General features: G+C 37.4%; 1 long non-coding RNA gene across 3 annotated transcripts in view; it reads left to right on the forward strand.

Annotated features, from left to right (window-relative positions):
• LOC144302212 (uncharacterized) overlaps nt 1-22,700 on the forward strand; it is a 31,096-nt gene extending 8,396 nt beyond the window's left edge. For all 3 annotated transcript variants that reach the window (XR_013369058.1, XR_013369059.1, XR_013369060.1), the window contains exons 2-4: nt 12,384-12,523; nt 14,285-14,389; nt 22,504-22,700. This is a non-coding gene — a long non-coding RNA (uncharacterized LOC144302212). The remainder of the gene's footprint in view (nt 1-12,383; nt 12,524-14,284; nt 14,390-22,503) is intronic.
• Nucleotides 22,701-24,887: the final 2,187 nt, after the last annotated feature.

A 24,887-nucleotide genomic window follows, 5' to 3' on the forward strand; every position in this document is an offset into this window, starting at 1 on the left:
GAAATGGGTTACCAGGGCAAGCTAAGGAATCTCCTCATCTACAGGCCTTTAAAATAGTAAAATTTGCTTCATCTGAATGGCTTTACGTGTGGTCTTCCTTGGGGCAGGGTGGAATTGGGGAGCTACAGAGGGAGGGATGACCTCCAAATCCCTTCCCAAAGCCTGGGATTCTCCCTACCTGATGGTCATCACCTTGAGGAAGGAGCTCTTTGCCATTCATCAACCTGCCCCCTCTCCTATTCCTGGCCTACCTTAGTAATGCACGAATTCACAACTGCTGTAGAAATGATTGAAATATTTAGACATAATGGAGGAAGTTTAATAGGGTCCAGTAGGAAACCCAGGTGTTTAGATCAGCTTAAAAATAATAACCACCTCCCCTGCCGGGGGCTTTCTATTCACAATCAGCTCTGCTTTTATTCTTAACCATAAAGGCTACCTCAGACAGGAAATTATTCACGTGATTGGTCTTTACAAGTGCTGTTGGGTTTAAACTGAGGGCTGTAGAGGTCATTAGTGGGCAGCCATGTGATTAACCTTTGCTAGCCCGTTGCTTTTCACACTTTGTTAACAGCTTCCATTATTGCCCCCTCTGAGTCTTGAGGAAGCTGTTTATTGACAGTATTAAAAATACATAGCTACAAATTCTTAAGAGCCTTGTGTTAAAGAAAAAAAAAAACCTCCCAACATCTTATAGCCAGCCGACTGGGGAAATGGAAAACCTCTAATTTGCCATAAAGGTTTATCAAGAACTGCATTAAGTAACACTAACGTTCAGCTCAATGCTAGTACCCGATGTTGCTCTTTTCTTTCATATTTATATACATTAAGGTGGCATTGAGAATTTCTTTTTAACACCAGAGAATTTTAAAATTTGAGGAGGGAGCTACAAAACCTCTAAGCATTGGAAGCTTGGACTCTGTTATTTCTGAGGAAATTAAGTTGTATGTGTTTGGAGAGGAGAGCAGGAAAGAGCTTGATAAGGAAAATGTCTCTCTTAAGGAAAAGTGAAGTTCTTGCCCACATAAAATGACCAAGAGTTTTAGAAAGGATTTTTGTATGTGGCTCTGTACTTATTCTTATGGGAATAAATGATGGTTGTTTGAGTTTTCACCCCTCTCTACACTCCCACCCTGGGCTATAAAATGTCTTGGGAGGCATTTCCTAGAATTGTTTGTGCAAGAAAGACCATATTGATGCTTCCCAACCAATAATATGCCTAAAATCTACTTAAAGGATGGCATTCTTCAAGGGATCCTCGGCCCATGACCCCTCCCACTGCCCCCATGACCTTCCTAAGAGAATTGAATGCCCTCTCTATGACCCCCCACCTCAGCATAAGATTTCTTCCCAAGCACTTTCCTTTTACTTTCTGAATTCCAATGAAGAATTTAACTCCTTGCTTCAGAAGTATCTAAAACCTCCCCATTCCTAAGGCCAGAATTCATATTCAAGGGGGGGAAAGGCTCCAGAGATGATTCCTCAAGAGATTTTATCCCAAGAGATTTATAAATGCATATATAATACATGATGTATGCACACACACTAACTACATCTATAAATACATATACATGGCATATATGTGTATATATACACATAAATGATTAGGAGAAGAGACCCTTAGAATTCCACTTAAAACTTCTGTGCTTAGAAGATTTAGAGAAAGGAACTAAAGAAAGATGATTCTCCTTCAATTGCCTTGAGTCTTGTTTGTTTCTATTTTAATGCTTTTGCTTTAACTTATTCATATGCTATTTAAAATGTGTAGCTATAGACCTAAACTCATTTCCTGGGAATAGTCACTGGGCAACTATTACTTCTCTCCCAGAAAAATATGAATTAATTAATGTTCTTATTGAAAAAAGACAAGCCATAGTGAGTGGGGCTACTGCCTTCTCCCAGAACTACTATCTGCTGTAATGACCTCTGACATTTGCATAGCCAGGCTTTAATCCCCACCGGTATACTCTGGCCAACAAATCCAAACAAACAAACAAACAAAGGTCAGTTTCCCTTTTTAAAAAATCTTTATAACTTTTAAAACTTAAGGACACATATTCCTATACTTCATGATGGAAAGGTGGAGGGGAAATTGTTGCTAGGATAAGACTTTGTGTTTTATGTCAAATTGTATCTGGAAGCTCATTTTAAAAGTGAAATTATAACCCGCCCACCCCCCAAAAGCAGGGATTTGAGATGAAAATGCCAAAATAACTTTAATTATAGGTTTGTTGGGGGGTGTGACATTAAAATATCAGTCAGTGGAAAACTTCACATTGTTAACATGTCACTCAAAAAATTTGAAATTTGCGTTATACCATTACTATTTATTTGTACATTCTTGGTCTCCAAAGCACATGCTTTCTAGATAAGAGCCCAAATCACTATAACAAGTGGTCCAACATTTTCAAATTTCTTTTTAAATCAGAGTTAAATACAAATCATTGTAGGCTTCTTAATGTAAAACCTTGGTTCTACTTATTGCAGATTTTTGAAATTGGTCTGAATCACATACAATTTCTTTAAGATAGAAAAATAACAAATTTCAATTCAATTTATAATCTTTCCATTTTTTACTACAAAATTCAAAATAACATGTGCCACTGGTGAAAAAATATATAGTAGCCTCCAACATCAAACTACTACTTCTTACCCTAGACGTATTGTAGACAATAATTGGTTTTCTCCGCTCCCTCTCCCAGGCTGCATGAGAAAGGAAACCATGGAAACTGGGCCGCCATAAAGCAATGCTTTCTAACCTCAGCTGAGCTCTCACTGATCCTCAGAAATGGTTTTACACATCCCTTGTTGACTAATCATTATAGGGAACCACAGTGGCTGTTTTCAACATTCGTCCTCAAAGGCCCACCCCTTGACTTCCTTCAACTTAACCTCACTCACAGGACATGACCTTATGGCCTACTTCAGTGAGGAAGGTCAGTCAGCATGAGCTCCTTGCTCTGGTCTTTGACCAAAACAGACCTGGGCCTCGGCCTGCCTGACTGGCCTAGCCGGCCCCAGCCCATGCAGCTAGTTTGGGTTCTCTCCATTTATGTATGCTATCTACCTTGACCAGGCAGCCTCAACTTGGCAGTTCATCTTTCTTTAAGGCCTGTATGTTGCTGGTCCCAGCTTACTTTAATCCAGAGTCCACCATGACTCATGACAGTATTTTTTGTCTCTTCTGCCAGTGGCCCCATCCCTATGTCTGAGAACATGGCCAAATCTCCTTTATCCTTACAAATTTCCTTTGAGGCCTCTCTTGACCACCATTTCCTCTTCTTCAAAGCTTTATCCTTGCCCTTCTTCTTTAGTTCCCTCTCTTTTACAATGTCTTTGCTGTGTGTCATCTTTGGTAAACTCCAAAATGAGAGCGCTTTAAGCAACAAACTCTGCGGTCCATAAACTCACATTTCTAACTTTCAGAACCATGGATTAATTCCTCAAGCTAAAATCTCTTTGCCCATCAAACTAGCCCTTCTCCTCAACTTCCTCATTTCAATATTGTTACTAATGTCCCAGAGCCATGAGTGTTTTTTGCTCTCTCCGTGGCCAATAAATTGTCATGACATTTAAAATGAATCCAAACTCCTTTCCATTTCCTAAGACTCTGTTTAATCTCTGACCTCATACACCTATATCCTTCCCTGGCTCACCATGATTTGGTCCCACTGGTCTTGTTTCTGCTCCTCAAACCCACCAAGCTTGCTCTTTCCTTGAGGCTTTTGTGGGATCTACCCTGCAGATCATCCCAGAGTGGCTCCCTGTCATCTGACCAAAATGTCACTTTATCAGAAACATGATTCTAGAAACTCTGTCATACCACACTGTTTATATTTTCCCAATAACAACTTTCATGACTGATAGTAATCAGCTGGGATTAAGAAATGATGAGTAGCTAAACTACAGTGGTGGCAGTAAGCAGGCAAAGGAAAAGACAGGCTTGAGAATTGATTAAGAAGCAAAATCAAGAGAATTTCATGACAATTACACAAGTAGCAAGGGTGAAAGAGTTAAAGATTATTCCCAAGTTTTTCACATGAAAGACATGGTATAGAAGACTTACTAAGCAGAATCAAAAATATAAGCCAAAGAGCTGATTTTAGAGGAGAGACAATCAGTTCAGCATAGAGTGTGCTGAGGTTGTGGTGTCTACAATGCAGATTGAAAGATTTCCATGAGGCAATTGGAAATATGGGTCCAGAACTCATGAGAAAGCATTTGAAACTACATGCATAAAAGACATGGGGTAAGAAGAGTAAATTTCAATCTTTCAGCTGCAAAATTATTTAATGCCCATTAATACCATTCCACTTAGAAAAGAAAAAAGAAAGAAAGGCTAGTCTTTTCATATAATTCAATATTATTTTGGTTCCATGACACCCACGGTCCTCAGAACAGCATTATAATATTTTTTATAATCCTCTTATATCTTGAGACTTCTTAATCTGAGCCTATTTAATTAGCTCCCAAATAATAGCTACTGACATGACATCTAAAGCAGGTCACCTAGCTGTATGACCTTGAGCAAGTCATTTTACTTCTCAGAATATAAATATCCTACTCAAACTACTTTCAGTTCATGAAATCGAATCTCACATTAAACTCTTATCACTTGCTGTACTGCCAGCAGGACATACTGCAAATCTGGATAAATCTTTGGGGATATGTAGAAGAATACCTATTTTAGCTGCTAAGTCACAGCAGAAAGTTGAAACTTGGAGCTTTGGGGAAGCTCACAAGGTCATTCTACACAAGGGAAAGATCAAATAATCTTACTGCAAACTGCTATTGTAATTCATTCTTCCATAAAGATTACCTCTGTTGTACTAGCAAGTTCAGCAAGACCCTGGTTTATCAGCCAAATAAATGCCACTTCAGTAAGTTATTGCTGCCTGGGGCCAGCTTTAACTTGCATTGTCAACTTTTTTCCTATCTAAAGTTCTACTGTAAGTTTTGCATTCATAAGCTGTGTTCCCCTTGGCTTTATTGCTTGCCCTCTTATGACTTCTCCCATCCTCTTGGTTGTTAAAGAGAGCCCCATTGTGTCTACTAACACCCCAGAGCTTTACCCCGTGATGCAAAAGAGTCACATTCAAATAGTTCTGAGGTGGAACAAAATGCAAAAGCCCACTGAACATTTCCTTACTATGTGAAAACTGTTGCCTGCATCTTTGTGCCACATTTCTGGGAATTCAATTCAAACGAGATGTGTTCAAAAGTGTGTGACTTTGGCTGTCGTGTATGATCATGAGACAATAGAAGAACACTAAACTTTGTGACAATTTTTTCAAATTTGTGGTTCTATGCAAAATTTTACCAATTTTTCATCACTAGAACTGAGTTCGAAATGGATTCAGAAAATGTGGTACTTGTATAAATGAAAATAAATGTTGTTTCAACAGTCTTTTCTCCCTCTTTAAATTGATGGTTAAGTGTATAACAAAAGGAGAAGACAACAAACAACATATATAAACTTGCCTGAAAAAGCCAAAATAATGCCACCCACATAACACAGAATACCACACACAGTCGCTTTATAAAGAAAAATCAAATGCCATATAGGGTAATGATTGAATATTGATGACATTTTTTTCTACTCCATACAAATAACTCCTGCTAAAGTGCACCCAGCTTCTTTTTTGCTAGTGTTTCACTCCATTATGTTGTCAAGTATAGATTAAGGACATACCCTAGGAGCATTCTTCATAAGAACATTTCTCTCAGTGCTACTTAAACATGGCCTCTCATGTATATCCTCTGTATCATTGGCCTTTGATAATAAGTAAAGTATATTTACTTTAATAAAAATGAGTAGAAGTAGCCTTTTCTTGGAAAAAATCAAGGAGTATAAGTAGGTAATGGAGGTTGAGAGTACAAAGCCCAGAAACCTAATACAAATTCTTCTTAAGGACACACCATTCTCCTGTAACATGAAAATGACTGGCATTGCCTGAATATGTCCCCTATGCATGTTAAGTGATTGTAGAACAACTTTCACTAAGTTGCTGAAACTGATGTCTTTAAAAGCATTACCCTAGTCCCTCATGTTCATCAAAAGATTCCAAGTAATCCCAAATAATTCCACAAGGCAGATCATACTGATTTGAGGAGGGGATTGTTGTATTTATATCAAATAAGAGTATGCCTGATGTTTGAAAATGGATAATTCAGCAGAGACATAAAATACACAGTGGGGACACCCGAGTGGCTCAGTTGGCTAAGTGATTAAGAGTCAGGTCGTGATCTTATGGTTGTGGAATCGAGTTCTACATCAGACTGAACATGGAGCCTGCTTAAGATTCTCTGTTTCCCTCTCCCGCTGCCCCTCCCCCATCCCTCTCTAAAAAAATAAAATAAAATACACTGTGAAGTTCTGAGTTCTCTACTTTGTCTCCTTTGCTTAACTCATTCTCTCCTTCCAACTCCATGCTAATCATTTATTCATTAATTTAACAAATATTTATTGGTATCTCACATGTGCCAAGTACTGTTCTAAGCACTGGAAATATAGCAATGAACAAAACAGACAAAAAGTCATGTTCACATTCTTCATCTCTCAGATTTGTATATCAAGCTAAAGTAGAGCTGTCTTCTCTCTCCCAAATCTTGTTGGTCTGCACTTTCACTTAGGAAAAAAGCCAGTTGTCTACGAAAGAGAGCCCTCTCATTTGTTATAATAAACAAAGGTTGTCAACAATCATACACACATTCACCCAACAATTATTGCTGAGCGTCCCCTAGATGCTAGGATGTAGGCTTCAAACTGGGGACAGCAAGATGAAAACCATGCAGTCCTTGGCTTGGCAAGGATTATATATTTTTGCAATGCCTTTCATGTGAACAAATTAACAACTGATAGTTTTTAAATTGGACTTGAATTTTTGAAGTCTCCTGATAGCTCAGAGTTAGTTGCTTGTCTTTTTTCCCAAGCCAAGTGTTTGTCCTGATGTGCTTAAGTATAGACTCCAAGGATAATGGCCACTTCTCAAAAATATGCTACTGCCCAACTTGAAAAGAGTTAGGCTAGGCTTGGACGTGCATCTGAGTGTTCTCACTCCATTTTCCATAGTCACAACTCCTGCTATGTTTTCAATTAGCTACAGTAACTGAAATTAATATTCCATTACACTTTTTTGATCGGGCTTTAATGTAACCAACAATAATGATCAGGGCATAAAATAGCCCAAGTCTTTTGTTTAGGGTTTGGTGAATAGAACCATATGTCTGACCTCAACCCTTTAGGGAACGGACATTCAGAAAATATTTACATGGCCCTCAATTTTGCTTGTTATTTTCCTGTTGCTTTTTTGGTCTACGTGGCTTTGTTTTCTCTACTCACGACATGTGGGGGATGAGGCTGGAGTCAGGGGTTTTACTTTACTTCTGGAATTATGGCATTTGAAAATGTCACCCTATTTGTCATCTGTTAAGTCTCTTTTCTGTTAAGTATTTATTCCAGAAGGCTTTGGTCAAAGTGTACACAAAAAATTAGCAAATATTTCTTTTCTTTTTTTCTAGTTAGTCCTGTGTATGTGTGTGTGTGTGTGTGTGTGTGTGTGCTTGCATGGTCATGCACATGTGTGCGAGCACACACACAGATAAATAGATATCTACTTTAAACTGTTGATACCTAGATGTTCCTGGAGTAGCAGGTTGACAATCTACAGCAATCTATAATCCAAATGCCCCATGGGAGGCATAAGGTTCTTAGTGGTGGATCTCTGTCATTGCTCACCAGGTGAACATACTATGACTTTGAGCCAGAAACTCTTGAGAGCAAATCCTGCCCTTACTTTTCAGTAGTGTGTGACTGGCACTTATTAACATCTGAGTCTGTCTTCCCATCTGCACAATAAAAATAATAAATGTTACTGACATTGGGGCATCTGAGTAGCTCAGTTGGCTAGGCTTCTGACTCTTGGTTTTGACTCAACTCATGATCTCAGGGTCGTGAGATGGAGCCCCATGACCAGCTCCACACTCAGCAGAAAGTCTGCTTGAGATCTCTCTCCCTCTGCCCCTCCCTCCACTCATGTTCTCTCTCTCTCAAATAAATTAATTAATTTAATTAAATCTTTAAATGTTACTGACATTGTTGACAGGTTATGAAAATTAGAGATAATATATATGTTGAACAAAACATAGAATCTCTATGAAAGGCATTTGATAAGTGGCAGGTGTCACTAGCCTTGTCCATTGTCATTATATCTCTTCCCTTTTTCTCTTCCATTCTTTCCCTTGGTCTCATCACCTGACCTCTCTCATTTCATTTTTTTCTTTTTTTTTTTCTCACTTTCCCATTCCCCTTCTCTCTACTCTGTCCTGTGACTGACTCAACTGTCTGAGTGGTGTCCAAAGACATTGCTTAGGCCTACCAGCCACACTCAGAGACAAAGCTGTTGCAGATCATTGTTCTCCAGGACTAGCCAAATAAACATCCAGAGAGAACACCATCTAGGAAATATTGTCTTATGTACAAAAATGCCCGGTGCATTCAAGCAATGCGGTCTGGTTACAATTACCCTATTGGCTAAAAGTGCTATTTGTCCTTTTCTCAGGTAGAAAAAGGCCCAGAAATTTAACATTACTTCCTTCATTTATTTATTCATTTAGAAAATGTATTAAGGATATACAATATTCTGGATCCTCTCTAAAATTGAAGCTGTGAAAGGTTTGTTTCTTATCTATCTTTATCAACCAACTCTATAGCTACATGTGGAGTGAATATGAACAACCCAAAGTTTCCAGTTTTGAAAACATTGAAACAAAAAAAAATTATATTCATTAATGTAAGTCATGTATACATACTTTAGCTTCTTTTTCTGTTAAAATAAGCCCACACCCTCTATTCGTCAGGTTCTGAAAGGATGCCAAAATACAAAGATGAAAAAACAAAATATGGTCCTTGCTTTTTTTCATTCATTTATTCATTAATTCTCTCAGTAAACATTTTCAAATACTTTGTGCCAGGATTGGGCTAAGGGCTTCAAATATAAGTTGATCAAAATAGACATGAACCCTGACCCCATGTAACTTATTTTCTAGCATGGAAAAGAAAAAAGAAAACAAACATAACCACCACCACCCCCAAATAAAATAATTATAAATTATAAGAAGAGCCATATATAAGACAACAATGGGCAGATATGGACAAGACAGGTACTTAAAATAGTTTAGAGGGAGACAGAAGGGTAATCTGATAATCGTAAATCAATATTTGCTTATCTGCCTATCAGCTTATAGGTACATTACTGCCTCCTTCATCCCCAACAAGTTTTGAAGAAGCAATAAAATATTCTAAGAGCAGTAAAGGAGCACCCAGTACAATGTAGACACAGGTGAATGAGGAACCAAAACTGTGTGGGATCCTGATATTAAGACAAAAATACAGGAGGGCAAGTAATATACTTAATAGAAAGACCTAAAAGATCACAAGAAAGAACCAATAAAGAAAGTGGTGGTAGTGGAAAGCCATCTACTTCCAGCCCAGGCCCATGAGGAGTGGCAGCAGCCTCTACCTAGTAATGTTGTCAGAGTGTGACTGTGGAACTCAGACCTTCAATCTGCATATATGGTTTCTCAGTACCATCTTAATGATCCTGGAGGCTTCCATGGCCTGTTACTTGATTCTGTGCTTGACCTGTTACTGAAGGAGCCCTGACTTGCCATCAGAAGACCTACACTCACAGTCCCTCTCTGCCACCCATTAGTTTTGTGACCTTGAAGAGGTCACTTCCTAGCTCCAACTATGAGTTTTCTCTGCTGCACAATGGGTGTATTTGTCAGAGCACAATTATAAACGGCAAAATCCACTATAATTTATTAAAACAAAAAGGAGTTTATTACCGAGTATGAGTAGCTTCTCAAATCATTTGAAGGGCTAGATGATCAAGCTCTGTGCTGTTTCCAGGTACAGCTTCCAGCCCTTAGAACCACTTAACCTCTGGCATCTTCTTCACTAGCGATATAGATGTTTCATGCCTAATTTCTGTCCCTATATTTAACCCTATGACTAATCCAAGTCTCATGAGAGTGCAAGTGATAAAACTGAAATTGCATCAAAAATTATAGCTGCAAAAGCATGTGGGAAATGTCATTTTTAGCTGTACAGCCTCTGTAGATCAGGAAAGCACACCACAAGAGGTTGGAACAGGTGAAGCAATACAATCCATACAATTTGCTACAAAAGACAACACTTATTTCCTCACAGGATTGTTACAAGGATTAGTGTTTGTAAAGAGGTTTCCATTTAGTAAACACTAGCTTGCCTTAGCACCATTGACCAGCATTTCTTGTGCCTTAACACTGGGTCCCAAAGATGGTAAGTCAAGCTCAGGAGTCCAGCCCTACAACCCCAGACACCTACCTTTCTCCTGGATCTTGCTTCCAGCAAACCATGATTCCTGTCTGATAGATCTTGCTGGTTTATCATGAATTCATCCAGAAAAGGAGATTCCTGCCCCCAGCAAACCAAAGTTCACAAGGTATAAGCGATGAGTGCTAGATTCACATCTTCATTGAGCTATGAAAATCCAGAAGGGGGCCAGTAATTCTCCTGGAACGGTTAGGTAAGACTTTACATTTCATCACGCCTAATAATAAACTATCCAGCAGGCAGGACAGAATATGGCTCTATTTGGCTTTCTTTCTTGGCCTATAATTCATAAAAAAGGTTTCAAGGCTAAAAGCTGCCCATATGGGCATTAAAAACTCGGTTGTATGCATATTTAGCTGTTTCAGAATCTGGTACCAAAGCACTAAAGCCTGTTCAAAAAGGAGGACCTCTTTTGACACTGTCATTTCTTAAATTAAAATTTTTTTAATATAATTTTTTCTATTTATAAAAGTAATATATACTTTTCAAATAAAATTTGGAAAATACTGAAAAGTATAAAGAAAATAACAATTACCTTCCATACCTTTCATCTCATCATCTAGCATTAGCCTCTCTTCACATTTGTAACCATTTCTTTCCAAGCAAATACCAGCCAAAAGAAAGCCAGTGTAACCATATTATCATACAAAATTGACTTTAAGGTAAAAAGCATTTTAGAAATGAGAATGGTCACTACATAATAATAAAAGCTTCAATTCACTAAGAACATATTACAATGTTAAACTCTTAAGTATGTGTTATAGCTTCAAAATCTATGAATACAAAATTGAGATATCTATTAAGAAAAATGTATATGTTCACCCACTCAAACATACTTCTTTCTGTAATTGATAGATCTAGCAAACAAAGAACAGCGAGGATATAGGTTTGAACACACATAACAAGCCTAATCTAAAGGATATGTTATAGAACACTCAATCCAGCTACTTGCTGAATACACAGGGGCTATTTACAAAAATTAACCATGGATTAGGCTATAAAGCAAGTCTAATAAATTTCAAAGACTCTCTACAGACCACATCAGCAGGTAACAATGTAATAAGTACAACTTTTTCAAAAGAACAAAATAAAAATCTACTCATTAAAAATTTTTAAATACATTTTAGAAAATTAGTGACAAAAGAGAAACCATAATGGAAATCAGATTATTATATAATATTTCAAAATAATTACATATGAAAAATCAATATATCAAAACTTAAGGGTTACAGCTAAAGCATTTCTTGTAAGGAAACATAGGTTTAAATGCTTACAGTAGACAAAAGTTTCAAAATTAATGCGTAAAACATACCACAAAACTATAAAATATTTAGAATTAAGCAACCAAAGTAAGGTCATTTAAAAGACTAAAATTTTTATAAAGACCAAAATAAAACTGAAAGGTTTTTTGTAATGTTAATCGAGAAAAAAGAGAGAAAGAATAATAAGCAATATTAACGAAGGCCATAAATACACATGCTATATAAATTAAAAGATAATAAATTAATAGAATGAAATTTCTTTGCTTATAGATTTAAAAACTATGGAGCTAGAGATAAATTCTACAAACATACAACTTAGCAAGTGAATGCAGCAGAATTTTAAAAATTAAAAAATAAAAGAAACTCTGAAGAGGTCTATAAAAATATGAATATATTTTATGCTAAAAATGCAAGGTTGGTTTAATATTAGAAAATAATATATTATGGGTAATTGTTGTGTATCCACAGTAATAAGCAAAAGAAGAAAAACCATCTCCATAAATGTAGAAAAATCATCCAAATAGATGTAGGAAAACATTTGAAATAAATGCAAATCCTTTCAAGATTTTTTTTAAAAACCCTTGGAATGAAAGGATCTTTCTTTACCTAATAGAGGGTAACCAGGAGCACCTACTGCCAATGTCATACGTAATGGTAAACTGTTGAAAATATTCCTTTGAAATATGTTCACATCTCTATTATAGCTCTTATTATGATCTTTTTACATGTCTCCCCTCTCCCAGCCCTCCTTACCCCACCTCCAATGCTCACCACGGTTCCTGGCACACAGCAAGCGTGCCATTCATGTTTGTTGAATGGATGGATGGAAGAATAAAGCAGAGTTCCTTACTGGTAAAAATGCAGATTGCCTAAAGGTTACCAGGTAAGTTCTGATTCCCCAGCTGTATCCATTTAGCACTCAAGGGCTCTTTGAATGGAATTTGAGTACCACGAATATGTTGCCCTGTGATATTTAAGACATTCCAGATGGCTCTTGCACCTTCCCAACTCTACCATGTAAACATATCCTCAACCTGTTTTCACTTGCTTAACTTTTCTGAGAATCAGTTCTTTCCCTTGTAAATGGGAATAATAATAATAATAGCATATTTGCTTCATAGGGTTGTTGTGAGAAGTGGATGCCCATGATACAGCTCAGTGCTTGTCATTTAGTCAGTATTCAATAAATGTTGGCCATGGTTATAATTATTAGTAACATTAGGGCTATTTCAGATTTCCAATGTATTTATTGTAGTGCTTTGCACAGAAAAGCAGCTTCTCAAAAATTATCTGCTAAATGAATGATTGAGTGATCAGTCTGTGATGCTGAAATATACTGTGGCCTTTATGCAATCTGCAGTCTCTCATTTGTTCATACATTCAACCAGGGTGAATTGTATGATGCGGCATGTCAGATGTAATACTAAGCACTGGGAATATATGGATGGCTAATGATTAAAACATGATACTGGATATTGAGGAACTGACAGCATAGCTGAAATCACTAGACGAGATTATTTTAATTTGAGAAATCTACATTGTCAGATCTCTATATTTCTGCCTACCTTTCATAAGCAAGGTATATTGACCCTATGAAGAAAATTCAAGCTATATCAGAGCAGAGATCTGCTCACTAAGATTCAATTCTAGGGCTAGGGCAAACTCACTTAGGTGTAGTGGTTGGTCTTAAAGGGCAACCCAAAGAATCAAAGATATGATTTCAAAGAGTCGTGAGCTGAGATATGGCTCAGAAAATTATTGGCAACTAAAAGTCCCATACCAGAGGTGGGCCACAGCCACAAGGGTTGGTATCTAAAGTCCCACTTGAAAGTCTCCAGTAGAAAACATATTCCATGCATCAAGATCCCCAACAATATGTGGAAGAATGAATTCTGGAGAAAAGATAATGTGACGAAGGTGATAAAAAGCAACATCCTTAGTTAAGAAAGAGATCTGTCAGGAATGGGAAAGGTGAGCTATACCTCAAACCCAGAAAAAAAGTTTCACATACTACTAAGTTGCCAGATAAAGGAACTTGATATAACCATGCCGTATTGTTTTATATTAGTTAAAATAAAAATGTTAGTGCCTTACAGGACATAGTAGATTTTTGTCACATTTTCCAGTTGCTCAGCACCTTCTGAGAGCCCTTGAAATATTTAGACATTTTCTGTCCCATAAATTTGACTTCCTTAAGGTAGAAACAAGAAAATAAGTCCCCCCAACTCCTTAGCTGCACCGGAGACCTTGTGTTCACGAATCAAATGCAGCCATGCGAGACTTATATTCAAAAGTAAGCAATGTGAAGAAGACCTGTGAAATTCACCTTCTAGAGAACCTGTAGCAAATGTATCCAAGTCTTAGAGGGCAAGAAGCAGTGGAGTTCCTGGTGTCTAGTCCCTTATGTGATTGATGATAACTGCCCAATGTTTGTTGAGCTATGGAGTTGAGGCATGGGATGTCAGGAGTGGCGCTTTTGCCAACAAAGGCCCTTGTGGCATAATTAGCTATGGTTTCTAGTTGTGTAGCATTCAAACCGGAGTCTCTGATCTACCACGATATTTGGTGGGTTTTTTTGCTTAAACCAAACTGACTGAATTCTTCCAACCACAATCCTGACTATAATGGGTTAAACCAATTTCAGAGAATGGCCCTACCCTGATGAGGGACAGAGAGTGCTGTGATTTGGGACTACCATGAACACTCAAGACCACCCCCCTTGGTCACTAAATGCCAGATCTCATTGATGGTAAGTAAAGCAGACAGTGTGTGGAGCTTGTTCTATCAACTGTGACTAGATCACTGAATGCTTTCTCTATAGAACATGGCTTACCTCAGGGGTCTACTTATCGTCAACTTTTTTATCCTCTCGAGAAAGCTCAGGAATCAGAACTGATCTGCAGTCTACTAGGTGATAGAGCCAGGAATGGAGAAGAAAATGAGAAGCTGGGAAAATGAGGTCAAGTATAACTGCCTCCACCCCACACTTAGAGCCACCTCCGTTTCTCCTATCTGAACTTTGGGTTAACATTCCAAGAGTTCTCGCTACAACCAGTATTACCAAGTAAAACTGACAACACAAAGAAGAGGAGGAAGGAGAAGCACAACTTTTCTTACTTATTATCAGAGAACTGCCTTTATGGCTTTTAGTGAATGAGTGTTTGCTTTCTGCTTACTCTGGTGGTTGCTATGAACTCTCAAGACACATTTGATATAAAAAACATCATTTCATTTCTTCACCTTCATATCAAAGGCCTGACTGCTCATACTTCTGTGATTACTCCCAAAAGGCTAAAGACTCCTCTTCTGGGAGTAATCCTTGAGCTAAGCACTGAAGTATAAAAATGAAGAAAGCCACCCAGCTCCTGCCCTCAGAGAGCTGGGTTGAATGGGAGACACAGGACAGATGTTAGATGTGCTAACATAGGACAAGGGATAATGGATACATAGACAGAGTGTCATGGAAGCCATGCTTGCCTTCTCCACAGAATAGGGGAGTGAGGGGGATAGAAGTCTTTTGGCTTCATAGAAAGAGGTAACATTTTGGCTTTTGTGCATGAATGATGAAAACATGAAAACATATCAGAAAGAGGGAGCAACATAAACACAGACATAGAAGTATAGAATTGCAAGTTTGTGTTCAGGAGACATTGAATACTTATGGAATTGAGTATAGTATGTGTATAATGGAGCAATGGGATAGTGGAAAGGACAAATTGCTCCCTAGGCTTCTTTCTAACTGAGAAATATACTTGACTGAAAAATTATAGCACAGAGTGACTATAACTCTGAAATAGAGTTAATACAAAACAAAATAGAAGCCTGGAAACTTCACCTCAATATCCCATTCGCTGAACTCTTCAAAAATTTCCAAAAGAAATCCTAATATTTCTTGGTGAAATAAGATCTTTTTTAAGGGGGATGGTCTTTGACAAGATTTAATAAAAGTATTTTTTGGTTGAAAATCAACATAATGATGATAGTGAGGAATCCACCAGCTTTTGAAATATGAAAAGAGATAGATCATAAAAGGGAATATCCAGATTCAGAAGACTGTGTTTATGCTCTGGACCCTAAAATGGCTAAATTTTCAGGATACTCCAATTTCCTCTTGACTGGTTCACACACTTCTAGTTCCTTCCCTATCTCACCCTAAGCCCTCTCCGCCTCCCAGAAAGTGGGAAATGTCCCTCTTAAAGAGATCAAATGAAACAGGGAGAGAAACTATATATTTTAGTCTGAATCCTCCATCAGCTCAGAAAGGAGGCAACATTGACCTAACTTAGCACCATATACCTCACCTTTCAGCTGGTACCTTTGTGTACCCTTGGCTGATGCCGGCAACTCAGCCCCACATCTCCCACTCAGCTCTCCCAGGCTTCTTAGAACTCAGATTCCCAAGACAAAGCACAATTGAGGCCCAGTTAGTGCTCAGGTTTACTGAGAATTAAACCATAGGCAGATACCATCAAAACACATTTCACTTGTGACCTTTCACAGCCAACGAATTGGAAGGATTTTCCTTTGCCGGGATTGAATTTAAAACGACTTCCCAGGAGCGAAAGGTCAGCCCATGGAATCATGATATCCAGTTAAACACAGCTAAATAGAACATTTTAGCATGACAATAAATGGAGTTATATTTAGCTGATTTGGGAAACTATCTGGCTAAGGGAAAAGGAGGAGTACAGAGATTCTTCATCTACCACTCCTCCTGTCCCAGCTGGAAAAAGTAATGGAGTCATGCAGAAAAAACAAAGATGAAGAATTTTACTAAATCTATCCAGCAAGACCATTTTTGCTTTCCCAACATTTACCATGTTCTAAGTAGGACGTGTTGGTTGAATTGCATAAAGGCTATATTGTCTTCTTGACACACACATGAAATTCCTATTAGCATGACTAGAGCAAAATGGGCTCCAAAGGGAGAACATACCCTCAAATAACTTTCGAGGCAGCTTTGATTTCTAGATATGTATGAGGTGAAAGCACATTAGCCAAACTGGCTTTGATAACAAATGCATTCTTTTTTTAACAAGGAAAGACTAAAGAGAAAAAATAGTTGGCACCCGTCTGCCCTTAACTTGAAATGCCCCATGCCATTTTGAAATAGCCTCATATTTTGCTGTTGTTAACTAACAGATGGTTTTGTTAGCTGATGACTGTTTCTCTAAATAACTTCCGAAAATAAAAGCCTGTGACACATGAGAGCAAAATGGGAACCATAAGTGGTAGCCTTTTACCTCTAGACTCTTACCTTGTAGTCATCCTGAAATTTGATGTGTGTAATTGCAGCCACTGGGAAGATGTAGAGTGCTATAGCATCACAGATGTGCCAATAGTTAGAAGAGATTATAGGTGTATGTTGTTTTCTTAGAAGAGAAAAAATATATTTAATTGAAACCAATTTAGAAATCCGGATCCTCGTGAGTTTAGAGAATGTTTTCAATGAAATACTGTTTCATCCTGGCTATGAGAGACCCATAACATTTCTCTCCCAGGTGAAGTGTGTTATTTGATAAGGAATCCACTGTTTTTACTTCTCTCCCAACACCCTATCTACTACACAATGAACTGGGACTCCAGGTAAATATAATCCATAGTGACTTAGCAAAAACCATCAGCCTCACCCTTGTGGATTCCATCTAATGGTATTTCACTTACAGTGGTGGATCTCTCTGTTTTTTTTTTTTAAGTTTTTATTTATTTATTCATGAAAGACACAGAGAGAGAGGCAGAAACACAGGCAGAGGGAGAAGCAGGCTCCTTGCAGGGAGCCCAATGTGGGACTCGATCCCAGGACTCCAGGATCACGTTCTGAGCCAAAGGCAAATGCCCAGCCACTGAGCCACCCAGGCGTCCCTCTCTCTGCTTTTAAAGTCTTTTTCATATAAAGCTGACTTCTTTCATTTCATCTTTTATAAAAATCACACCTGATCTGGCTACCTATAATTCTGTTACTTATCTTTTATTCTGCTTTTGGATATCCAAAATGGGCATGACCCAATCTGCTTGAGCACAATATTGGCCACTTTCAAATCTCTAGCTAAGGAAAAATTATGGCCAAAGAGCATTACAAAACTCATAGAATTAATACTTCGGCTTCAAGCCCTTAGCTCCTAAAGGTCTATGTTGCCCCAGGCACTTTGAGTCTACCCTCAACCTGGGAAGACTTTGATACCATATAAGTGAGAATATATAGCCTTTATATAATTCAACAAACATGTCCTACTTAGAACACAGTAAATGTTAAGAAAGTCACCATTTCATCTCTCTGACTTTATCACGCTCTTTTCTCCTCATATAATAATGCTAGCATCCATTGTTCTGTTAATACATTTACCTTGCCTCAAAAGTATGGCACGTTGATCTGTTAAGCCCCAAATCCAAAACTGGCTCCATTTCCTGCTTATTAATTTAATCTCTCATACTTGGTTCAAAGGGTTCCATCATGATTTTAGCCTCCCACTAAAATGAACCACCCCAATCTGTACTCTTGCTCCATAGATGGTCTCTCATCCAGGTCTAGGACCATCCATTATCACTTAGTCTCACCCTCTTCCATATCCCTTTAGGATCACAAATAATTCCCCAAAATGCCTGGCTCCAATAGGTCTGCATAAGCATATATTACCTGAGATATTTCCTTTTAGGTACAGCTAAAATATTATTACATTAATCCCCTTATTGGAAAAAGGAGATCCTGGTAAACTGAACTACAATGACAGCAATAGAAAGGAAGATAAATAGTCATATTCAAATTATATTTCTGACAAGATATGATAACCAATTTAACAAAAGAGAGTGAAAAAGAAGGAAAGACCAAGGATGACTTTCAGATTTCTAACTTGGAAAATGTGTTGGATGCTTGGATGTAATAAAAGAATAGGGTTAAAGAATTTGAGATGAGAAAATGACTGAAATAAGGGCTAAATAGATCGGTACATGTCTTGCTTTTATCCCATTATTTATCAAGACTCTTATGTGACATCTCTGTACAAATATGCAGGATTAGGATATCTTTCATTTGAAAAAGTTGTCAAAAAGCAGAGTAGGGAAACCTATGTTAAATCATGGAACTTTGAATCCCAGTCCTCTTGTCTATAAAACGGTGATAACAATACTTACCAAGGATATTGGTGAACATAGAACACACTTTTTACAAACTGCCTAATACAGTGCCTGATATAGTACACTCAATATGTGGTAGCTGCGGTTGTACCTATCATTTGACATGGCTTACTACACACAACCTAAAGATTGAGCCGACAATTTGAAAACAAATAACTGAACAAAGAATGCAACGGGTACCCTACCTAGACTGTGATCTCATGGAGTCATGGCTATTAATCATTGTTTACCCAACAAAATTCAAGTTCAGTCATTATCATCTACCAAACACAGGAAATGAGAATAGCACTTCAGAGATGGAGAAAACACAGCCCTCTTGATGGTAGGATATATACAGTTCAACTCAAAGAAGTTCGAACATTTGATATCCTAAAATCATCACCTGTGAACAAATCTCCACACCAAAATATCAAGAGAAACAACCAAAGCTTCCTCTGGTCTTCTCCTTTATGAAGACAAGAGTCCAAATAATTGTGTTATGTAATTGTCTAATTATTGTGTAATATATAAGATATGCAATCTCAGTTCACTCGAGGGGCAGAGTGGTGAAGTTATGCAGCCATTTACTCAAAGAAGGCCTCCATTCTTTCTTTCTGAAAATGACAAATTATGAACAATCTGTCTTTTTTCAAATGAAAATAAATAACCCTAAGAATATTTATACACATAAATATAGAGACAAAAATGTGCTTCAAAAAAATCCTGTTTTGTAAATAAAAAAGACCCATACATCCCTTGTTACTGACTGAAATTTTCTCTAAATGAACTAGTTATGTCATCACACAAATTATTTTTAGAATCTACCATGGTTAGAAGCTACTGGCAACCCCCATACCCACCCACAAAATGGGCATATAAATTAGGATTACTTAGTCACAGATTATAGAAATGGACTCTGGTTAACTTAAGCAATTTTAATAATAATTAACAATAATAAATTACAGAATCTAACAAAACAGTAAACAATCAGGTCTTGAGAAGGATAGGATCAAAGATGCTCCCGAAAATTAGAAAATAGGCATTAACAGATGATCTCTTCAGGGGATGGCCATTGGAAAGACTCATTGCAGAGCTTTGTGTCAACGTCTACTCAATGAAGATTTCAACTCCTGGGAGGGCAAAAATATTCTTACCTTAGACATGCATCCAAGGAGTATAGGTAGTACACATAACTGTCATATTAGAACAGCACAGAAAGAAGGAAGCAAAGGAAAATTGGAGTATTATTAACAATAAGAGGGGAAGGGCTCCTGGGTGGGTCAAAAACCACAGATCCCACCATAGCCAGAGAATATTGGTACTGAATAGAAACAAACCCTGGTTTATGAAACACATTTGTGCGATTCAATTCATATTACCAATACAATACGAAAACTTATTATTAAAATTTTTAATTTAGAAAAAAATCTGATGTAGATCATACTCCTAAAAATATCTCTCCCAGCCTGCTACTAAAAGTCCTGCATCTATTAGCAGCAGCACTTGCATGTACAACTTGCCACCATGAGCCCATAGGTATAATTTATGGTTTCAAATCCCACTCAAAGGAACCAGGACTCTTTGAAGGGTGCCTAACTTCATGTCTTAGGGCAGAATAAGTTAAAATGATGATAGTACATCTATGGCTATAGAAGATCAAGACTCTTTCTAGGATGACAGAGTGTGCTGAAAAGACAACAGATCCAGCTGAAGGAGCTACTACTCACCAAGCTGTGATAATTCAAACCTCCAAACCAGACAAAAATATAATAACAACTATTGTTAATTAGAACAATTGAATCTGTGGAAACAGAATTCATTATGGCACTGAAAAGAAAAAACTTAGTTTATAAGGTAGGCAAAAGTAGTTGCAATATAAAAATAATATTTTCATTTTAATAAGTAATGAAATATTGATGTAAGTAGGTATTTTGCCTTATTCCTATAAAGATATGTATATTTTTTAAATTTTAGCCTAGTACTTGTTTCTAACTGTACGTACTTGTCTACAGCAAGGAATGCACATAGGAAAGTATAAGAAGTCAAACAGATCCAGAAAAGATAGTTACAATACCAACAGTAAGGACTGATTAGCATCAGTGGTCACAGAAAATAAACAACTATAAGAAGAGTTTATCAGTTGATCAGTCCTTGTGATCACCTACCACAATTAAAAAAAAAAAAAAAAAGGTTTATGGTGTGTTACATCATGAATAATCAGACCTAGATTCCAAAGATGAGAATTAGTTGAACAAACCTGATCTCTTGATGCCTAGTAGAGAAAATCTCTGTCTGACCATACTAATTAAAATTAAAAACTAATTTGACATATAATTTGGCTATAGTAATTCCCAAACTAGAGCAGTATATCACAATGGTAAAATAATACCCAACTTTAAGATGGTACATCAGATTTTAAAAAAAAAAAAAAGGAAAAAGTGAAGAATTTTAACATTCTACTATTAACTACCAAGCATAAGACTTAACCATAAAAAATGTTTCAATGATCACAGACTTGGCTTTCATTCAACTTGGGCTGTCCAGTTGTCTCATCAGGAATCAATCCAGACCTTGCAGATTTAGCTAGTTTTGTTTTCCCCTCTTGGTATCTGGTAATATTACAGTAACTAGGAAGATAACTGCAATCATAGAAATAATATCTGTTTAATTATAGCAGACAGGAAGGTCATCTTGAGAAAGATATAAAATCAAAATTAAGAATAAGAATATCAACAAAGAGGGGCACCTGGATGGCTCAGTGGTTGAGCGTCTGCCTTTGGCTCAGGTCATGCATGATCCCCGGGTCCTGGGATTGAGTCCTGTATGAGACTCTCCACAGGCAGCCTGCTTCTCCCTCTGCCTGTGTCTCTGCCTCTCTCTGTATATGTCTCTCATGAATAAATAAATAACATCTTTAAAAAAAAAGATCAACAAAGGTACTGAAGAACAAACTGAAATCCATGGCATTAGTACTTTGATAAATAGTTTTAGTGTAACAGTTTTCCCTGAGTTTTGTAATCACTATGATATTTTGTAATCAATGTGATATTTTTCATGTTTGGTTTATTTGAGAGGGATGTTTAAATTATTTAGGAGAATAGCTTATGGATTTAATATAAAGTGAAAAGAGTGCAATTAAAGATGGAATCAATGCTTATATTTTGGGTTACTTATTATGTTAAAGCTATCAGTTTTTCACATTTAACAGGGTCAGCAGGATAAAAATATTTAGACCAGAGGCCAGCAAACTTTTTTTATATTTTATTTATTTATTTATTCATGAGGGACACAGAGAGAGAGGCCAAGACATAGGCAGAAGTAGAAGCAGGCTCCCTACTGGAAGCCTGATGCAGAGCTCCATCCCAGGACCCCAGGATCAGAGCCTGGACTGAAGGCTGATGCTCAACCACTGGTCCACCCAGGAGGCCCACAAACTTTTTAAATAAAAGACCATATGCCAAACATTTTAGGCTTGCAGGCCAGATCATCTCGTCAGAACTACTTGACCCTACTGTTGGAGCATGAAAGAAACCAGAGCTAATACTTAAATGAATGGTCACAGCTGTGTTCCAATAAAACTTTACAAAAATAGGCATCAGGCTGGATTTGGCCCACAGGCCATAACTTTTCAACTCCTGATTTAGAGAAGTATTAACTTTTATATTTTAGAAGATTATTCATCTTTTTAAAGTAAACTCAAAAGATAAACAAATTGAGCATTAAATAAAATAGAAATGGTATCATTTTTTCCAGGTGCAGAATTCCTTGGGATATGAATGAAACCAGCCCTTCTAAAATAAAGTCAAACCTGCAGTCAGTCACAGATTTTGGCAGCCCAAATTTCCTCCTTTTCTACTGTTTTGTGCTGATAATGTATCAACATTCCTTAATCCCATCCAAGCTGAAATGTGCTTTGCCCTCATTGAGCTTAAGGTATAATCTCCAAATGTACTACCATCTATAAATGTTCTCTCATTAGAAATGTGTGTTATTAATTATTCTGATGGAAGTAGGAAAAGAAGAAAGGATAGAAAGAAGGAAGGGAGGAGGGGGAGGGAGGAAAAAAGATGAAGAAGGAAAAGAAGAAAGGACAAGGACATAAAGAAAACTTTTAGACACAAAGTTGCTAAAAACTGGGAAATACTCATGAGCTACACAATCTTATGGGATAATAAATAAGTGGAAAATAATAACCATTTAATTAGTTTCCTTATAAATGTAGATTCTATTCGAAACATGAATCCTGTCTGCCTTGTTCATTCCTGCATCACTAGTGTCTAGTACAGAGGTATTTAGCATATAGTAAATGTTCAAAAACTTCGTAAAATAAATTGAATAAATGAATGAATTCATAAGTGTCAGTACTCAGGTCCAATTTTGCCATGACATGCCTCAGTAGGATAGCTAGTCTGACCTGTGTCAGTTCAGATACTTCTGGAAGCAGATGTAAAGATGGGATACAGGGAGAAATAAATCACTGTGAAAGATAAAGCATGCAAGAATAGTAAGGAAAAGCCTTCGTAACACAATAGTGATTTGACACTTGTGAAGGAGAGGGGGAAGGAAGGAGGATTGGGTAGGAAGAGCCTCCAACTGCAGTGTAGCTGCAGTCCCAGCCAGGGGCAGTGCAGAGTCCCAGAGCAAACACTGCCCATTACAGGGGTCCCACCTTGGGCAGAAATGACCTGGTGTACAACACTTGGCTCACAAAACCCCTGCTCTGCTGCTCCTGGCTGTGAGCAGCCCTAGAAAAGTACAGACTTAGAGTTGAAGGCTGTGGGGGATCCCAAGTTGCAATATCTGGAGGCTATCTGCTAGTTACACTCTCCTTGAGGTTGTCCCTTGGTGGGGAGTCGTAGTGGCACAAAAGGAAAACCAAAAGGCTTGTTTCTAACAATGAGTAAATTCAACACCAACACTAAATTTTCTCTCCTCTTTCCTACCATGAACTCTGTGAGCTTTTCTCCCTGAATACAGGAGATCATTCCTTTCTCCCATTCAAATGTGGGCATGGATTTAAACCTTTCATTTATGTGAATGTTTCTTTCATCAAGAGAGTTGACAGATGTCAACTTTTAAAATAACACATAGAAAGCGTATCTCTATATGCCAATACCTTCAAAGACTACAAAGCCATTCCATCATTTCTCAAATATCTCCCACTTCAGTAAATGTTCATATCTACCTTAGAAACCCAAAGCTGGCATTTCTTTGCTTCCATACCCAATTCTGGGATGCTTCTCTCCTCTATTAATAGTCCAAAAACAAAAACTCAGGGCAAAATAGTGGTCAAGGTAGCAGGATCGATTCACTGACAAATTTCAGGCAGTTCTTGTTAGCTAGGTTTTAATCCTAAGACCCTGTCAGTATGCAGGTCACTATTTGATATACTATTATTGTTGTTATTTATTGCCCATAAATTTGACGTCAGAAAAATTCACTTGAATGTGCACCTGAAGATGATTTCATGGCCATGAGGACTATTCTGCCTTGAGGACTGGCTTTATTAGTATGTATATACATTAGAAGCCTGAACTGAAGTCACCCATAAAGTGTAGCTATTGCATGACAGACAGAGTGTGTTTAAAAATAAGTTTAAGAGGGTGTCATTAGTTCAAGTGGTGGCTCTGACACTGGAATAGCTACTCTTGACTGATCTACAAATGAACGCATTCTCTCCGTACGGTGTTCCATTAGTGATTTTAATTGCATGCTAAGCTTTATAATTTGTTGCTGTCATTTAGGTTCATGTACTGTACTAATATTTATTCTGCATATTATATAACACCTTATTAAGTTTATTGCCCGCTTTCTATAAATTTTTCATCTGACATGTATGTGAGGAGCTAACTTACATATCTATTAAAACTAGTGCTTGAGTTACAGGTCTTAATATTCTCAACAGAGTTTCTAAATTGTTTACAGAAGGAAAAAGAGACAGTTTGCTTTCCAAATTAAAATATATATATATATTTAAATATATATATACATCCTATTATACAATATCTATGCCCTGAGGATTGCAGATAATACATGGTAATTACTTGGTTTGTCTTTTCCATGCCCTGCATGGAGCCATCTGTGAAAAATGGGACCAGAATATGTATCTTTCTTCAACTCACATCCAACAAGTGAAG

The sequence above is a fragment of the Canis aureus genome, chromosome 31 (assembly GCF_053574225.1).
Source record: "Canis aureus isolate CA01 chromosome 31, VMU_Caureus_v.1.0, whole genome shotgun sequence".
Taxonomy (NCBI): domain Eukaryota; kingdom Metazoa; phylum Chordata; class Mammalia; order Carnivora; family Canidae; genus Canis; species Canis aureus.